We start from the raw sequence: 6,000 nt of genomic DNA on the forward strand, positions 1-6,000 counted from the left end.
TCGTACATACCAGAAGGTCGAACGCTCGATTTGACATTGAGCAAACGTAAATTCGAAGAATTCCGGCCCAGGAAAAGTTTTTCCCAGCGCCGAGGAGAAGGAAACGCCCCTCGAAATCCCCCGATCACGACACGAGTTTTTTTTTTTTTTTTTTGTATCACGCACGACTTTCGAACCCGTGTCACGCCGCAAATATCGAGCACGCTAATCCAGGAATTTCGCACATGACAACCAAGTATTTGCGATTGCTCTCTCCCTTTCACACTGCACTTTCTCTGCCTCTCTCGCACTCTCGCATCTCTTTCTTTCGATTTCAACAATTATTGAAGATCAATTTGTATGGATTTGTCGCTTTTTCGTACTTTAATGTTGCAAAAAAAGTGAAAAAAATTGCAATCACTTGCTTGTGAGTTTCGATAATGATATTGTTGAGATAACACACTTATATGCCCGTTATTCCCGATACCATATGGCCATATAGCTTTCACCGATCCGATCTAGCCGCCAACCTGCGCCGCACTGAACTAAATGCGATTTTTTTCGCAGCTAACATAAAAACTGCCCGTTTGTCTCCAATATTTCACACATTTCGCACACTCGGGCCACGGCGTCTATATAGACGATATATGTCCCTGCATCGGCCGGGAATATAGAAGGGGGCTGGGCTGGTCGGGCTGGGACTCCGACGCGGCGACAGGCGTGCCTTTTATTTATACCGCTCACGTTGTTGTTGCTCGAAAAGCCGAATGGAAAACAAAAAACTAGAAAGTAGCAAAATTATTTTTGTACTTAAAAATAAATTGAAAAGCATTTTCTTCATCTGTTTTTGCAACAACGGGCGCAGGAAAATCAAGCGTGAAAAGTGCTGCCACTGCTCCCCACGATTTTCCTCTCCACTCTTAAGTCTCCACTCTACAATTTACAAACTGTGAAGGGCTGCACTTGAAAAAAAAGCTGTTGAAATACTACATATTAGCGAAGAAGAACATAGTTTTGCAAAGCTTTTACACTTACCATTTTCTATTTAAAGGTCATTATACTAGATGTTTTTATTAAAAAATAATACAATTTTTGATTGACACATTTATTGGCTCAGTGCATTGCAATGTTTTCCTCTCCGAGGATCGGCAACTGTCTCCCTGCCGCCGTCTCCGTCTGTCTGCCCGTCTGTCCAAATGTCTGGCCCTGCTCATTATTTCGCTATCATCGGGAGAGACGCGAATCGGCGACAAGAACAACAACCTGGTCCAAAAATACCCTCTAACGGTGGGGCAGAGTGGCATGAACGGCGCAGACACAAGCAACATCATTTTTATTCAAGTAGAGAATAAGAATGTTGCAGAATTGTTGCACAAATAAGTGGAGGAGGCTGGGGAGCAGAGGTGGCCAACAGGGCGACAACCAAAACAACTTACTTAATGACATAAAACCGATTTTTAAATGCTCTATATGCAATCAAATGTACAAATATACAAAATATTATACTATAGTATATAAAAAGATGTTAAGATATTGAAAGTTGGTATCAATTTTGTACCACATTCACCGAAACCTTTTTGCACAATCTCTTTTATATAAATTTTTTGCGTGTTTTGAACGAATTTTGGTTAAAAATGATTCTTTAAGTCTGAACCTAAAATAGCATATTATGTAAAAGCGCTTTAATATATATAATTTATAGTGTAATAGAATCAGTTCCTTTTTTTAGACAGCAGGATTTTCATATTTCGTTTATGGCCTCTTGTGTTTTGTTTAAGATTTAGTTTAGTAACAACTTTTAATTCAAAAAAATGAACAGATTGGATTTTTTGAATTGATATAGCATATATATAATTAATTGATTACAATTCCTACTATAACCTGCAATATCTTCCATAAAAACAAAAGCCGGCAACATAAATACCACAAAAGATGCGAAGGGAGTGGAGTGAAGCATAATTCTCTGTTCTCGCGGATAGGGTCGCCGAATGGGAGTCCATGTGTGGGGATTCTTGGGCTATTTTCAGACCCATCTGACTCATTCGCCCCCAGCCCCAGCCGATCCTCTCGCCCTCCCCCTGGCTGTCTATGCCGAGCTCCCCACGAAAAGAACAATGAGCTAGCAGCAACCGCTGAAAATCTTCCACTTGCACAACCGCACAAAAGTAACGCCTGGCCCAAAAAAAGAAATTTTGCAATGTGAAAATTGCATGAATTAGAAAACAAAAAAAAAAAAAAGAAGGGGGAAGAGGAAACTGCCATTCCTGCTGCTACTGCTGCTTCTGCTTGTGATGATGATGATGATGATGGAATCGTGGAAGGAGCTGCCAGGCAAAAAAATCCACTCAGACGAAAGTCCTTAGACTTTGCATTTCGGCAAATATAATGCACAGCGGGCGGTGCTGGCAAAGGGGGCGTGGTCGGGGAAAATCAGGAAGTTGCCACTGCAAGATGCAGCGCAGGAAACAGCCAGACGGCGACGTTGGCTGGCTAAGAACAATGCCGGGCCACACAAAAAAGTAAACCAAGAGCGAAAACTAAGCAAACTTGCTGATGCCGACGGAAGAACACTGAAAAAAATGGTTAGATAGCTTCGAAAAATGTGACGAATACTAGAATAAATTGTTTGAACTAAAGGCTAAACGAAATATCAACGAAACATTATGATTTCCTTAGAAAATGTTAATCTGAGCTCATCTTTTCAGATATATAATCTCTTATTAAAGATTGAAAATATTTTTCCTAGTGCATCGGCAGAACCAACTATGTACATCCAGCCTCCTAACAACAATAATACATAATTACAATAAAGAACTGCACTTTATGCAACAGCGCAGCGCACCAACAATATCCACATCCACGTTGACGTGGAAAACGCAATCAGCGAAACTAAAACTAAAGGAGCAGAATATCTCGACTGCCAAGGATCTCTGGTTGCATTGCCAGTAATTTGATGGTGTTGTTATTGTTCAGCCCGGCGATATTTTGGCGAAGGAGTTGGTGGCATTCATTGCACTTGTCTGGCAATTATTATTGCTCGATAAGTGCTTAAAGAAAAGTGATTCCTTTTTTCAGATGCACAACGGTGCGTATACGTAATGCATGTGTGGAAGGGGAAAACAAATGTGAAGTTGATTTGCAGCAATTATAATGCATTGTGATTTCTTTCATTGAAAACTGGATAAGGAGGTTACTTTTTAATTTTCAGGGAGTGAACATTAGGGTATGATGTCTGAGTGATGAAAGTTTGTTTTAAATATCAGATTAATATTTAATTTAATTTTTTTTCTAAGTTTTATCTTCAAGATAAGTTCTCTTAGATTAGTAGAAATTTAAGTATATTTTCTTGCCTGTATTTTATATTATATATTAATTTTATTTATTTTCAGCAGTGACTTCCAGCTTAACAGCGTTTTCAGTTGTGTAGTTTTAACTTTTTTAAACTGACCCTGACTTTGGTCGCAACTTTTCCTAAACTTTTTTCCAAATAGTTGGTGGTTTTCCATGGAAAAAACCGTATAAAGCAAAATACCGAAGAAGAGATTCACGAACCTGAGAAAAACAGAATCCGTTGATGGTTGTACATCATTAGAGCGCTATCCTGGCGCCAGTTGACCAGACAGAGACTTCCTCTGCCTCTTCTTAGCGCTCTCTCTTTCTGCCCCTCTGTTTCTCACCCCGTCTCCCACTTGTTGTCTCGCTCTGACGGTAGTTGCATCCTGTCCCGCTGTTGCAGCCACGACTGGAAGTCACGTCATATTGATTGAAATTTAAAATGCAAATCACTTAAAGCGTTCAATTTAATCAAATTATTACAACAACCAGCTGGAAAGCCACAGAAAAAAGAGATGGTAATGGGTAAATAATAGTTAGGAAAGGGGGGGAAACCGCTGGCAGCCAGAACAAGCCGCAGCAACAACGAAAGGAAGGCAACGACAAGTCATTTTCCACATTTTCCGTTTGCGGTCACTCGAGGAGGCGCCGCCGAGTGGCTTTCCATAAAAGGGGTGAAGCCAGTGGTGGGCAGGGGTGGTAACAGGAGGAAGTGGTGGCCACATGAGAACGTGTCTATTAAAGTGATAGCCTGGTCTGGAGTTGGTCACTTCTGGACAAGGCATACACTTAGAAAAATTATGGCGATGCCCTGTCTCGTGACAAAAGAGCTTAAAGGCAGGCTGTAATGGATCCAAAGAAAATGGTATAAAATATATATAAATATAATAAATATTTATTATTTAATACCAATTTTTACAGTTTTCCTATATTTCGAAACTGCAGACTGACGAAAATTTGTAGAAACGTCTATTTGGAATTGAATAAAGTCGCGATTGTTGGTAAATTTTTTTTTAAGTGCACTGTGCTAGAAAGTAAACACATTGCCCTGACATCAACAACAATGTTTCCAATGCTAATGTTGTCCAATCTACCAGGCCGGCGTCCATCAGGCACGCCCCCCTCCGCACCTCGCCCCACCGCCTTCCTGGGCGGTTGCTGTTGGCTTAATTAAATTGTGGTTGCAACTTGCGAAGCGGAGCGCGTACACAAAAATTACACTCAACAACAACAACAGCAGCAACAACGACAACAGGGCGCCTGCCACTTTATGAGTGCAATTGTTGTTCTAGCTGCGGTGGCTGTGGTTCGTTTGCAACAGGCAGCTGTTTTGCATAAAACACCCTGTGCTTAATCTACAATCGATACGCGATCTGCAGCTCAAATGCAGGGTACTTTACTTAACTTTCAAAACTAGATCCTCGTTCGAAGATCCAAGTACCTTATATTGCATACTTAAAAACTAACATCATCAATTGCCTCGGTGGCGCAGTTGGCAGCGCGTAAGTCTCATAATCTTAAGGTCGTGAGTTCGAGCCTCACCCGGGGCATGTACGTTTTTTGTTGTTTTTACCTGTCTTAGAAAAAAATATGTACATATATAATTGACCGGATTTTAATTTATATTAAGTACATACGTGTCATCTTAAGTTCGCTTGTTATTAAATCTTCAAATGAAACTTTTAGATGACTTTAAGATTAAATGTGCAAACAGCGGGGAGCTGTTTTTTGTCAAAACGGGGACATTTTTATATGATATATAATTCTTTTATTTTAGTAGTCGTCTGAACAGTCATCATCATTATTATTTAAAGGGCAGCACGGGGTCTGCTTACTACCACAACTATTATGTTTTCCCCTCATTAAATCTGCAAACCGCAGAAATACCACATTTATAAAAACCGCAATGAGGGCAACGGGCAAAAACTTGGCTAACATCATTATGAAGATTATGACGTTAGTCACATTATGCATAAATCTGAAAACAAAACCAACAACAACAACAACACGACGGCAACAACAACAACAACCAGGACAGTAACTGCAATTAAGTTAACTAGCAAAAATAACAGTGTTGAAGACCGCAGAGAAAAGTTGGAGTCACTCGATTTAGCAGGGAAGTTAACTGAAATTCATGGGGGAACACTTTAAGACTTAAGCCAAATCCAGCGGGAAATGAAATGCAATTTCCAAGGACTCTCAGACACGAAGGAAAGTCGAGGGAAAGCTCAACTCGGCTCTCTCTCTTCATTTGCCGCCCCAAAAAGTATGCAATGAAAATCGAAGCAAACGAAGTGAAATGCTCGTAAATTGTAGTTGGCTGACAAGTTGACTCCTGGCTGGATTCTCCAGGAGGAGTGGCGCCGCCAGCTGGGCGATGGGCGGTGCGTGGTGGATGGGCGCCAGGATGTGCCAGGATGACATTGCACTCGACTCGACTCGACTGTGCGACGAGTGCAATGAAACTGGAAAACTTACTCCAGACGAGCCAGGAAGCGTCAGGCATATCAAATTGTTGGTGTTTGTGCGGGCGAACGGAGCCCCAACTAAGCTCCACACTACTCCTTGTTTGCTCCTTATTTGCTCCTTGCGAACTCCCCGTTCAATGTATCTCGCTTTATTGTGCATTTGTCCTTTGGCAGCGCAGCGAAGGACAAAATTCAATGAACGTTTTCCTGTCTTCGCTGA

The 6,000-nt window shown here is 41.1% G+C and overlaps 1 protein-coding gene and 1 non-coding gene across 2 annotated transcripts in view; one reads left to right on the forward strand and one right to left on the reverse strand.

The window, feature by feature from the left end:
- Window positions 1–959, reverse strand: part of LOC27207496 (mucin-19) — an 81,011-nt gene extending 80,052 nt beyond the window's left edge. The window contains exon 1 of the mRNA XM_039294155.2: window positions 11–959. The gene's annotated coding sequence lies outside the window, so the exon portion shown is untranslated. The remainder of the gene's footprint in view (window positions 1–10) is intronic.
- Window positions 960–4,789: 3,830 nt separating this feature from the next.
- Window positions 4,790–4,862, forward strand: Trnam-cau. The gene has a single exon. It is a non-coding gene; the product is annotated as a tRNA-Met (tRNA).
- Window positions 4,863–6,000: the final 1,138 nt, after the last annotated feature.

The sequence above is a fragment of the Drosophila simulans genome, chromosome 3L, assembly GCF_016746395.2.
Source record: "Drosophila simulans strain w501 chromosome 3L, Prin_Dsim_3.1, whole genome shotgun sequence".
NCBI classification, from domain to species: Eukaryota; Metazoa; Arthropoda; class Insecta; order Diptera; family Drosophilidae; genus Drosophila; species Drosophila simulans.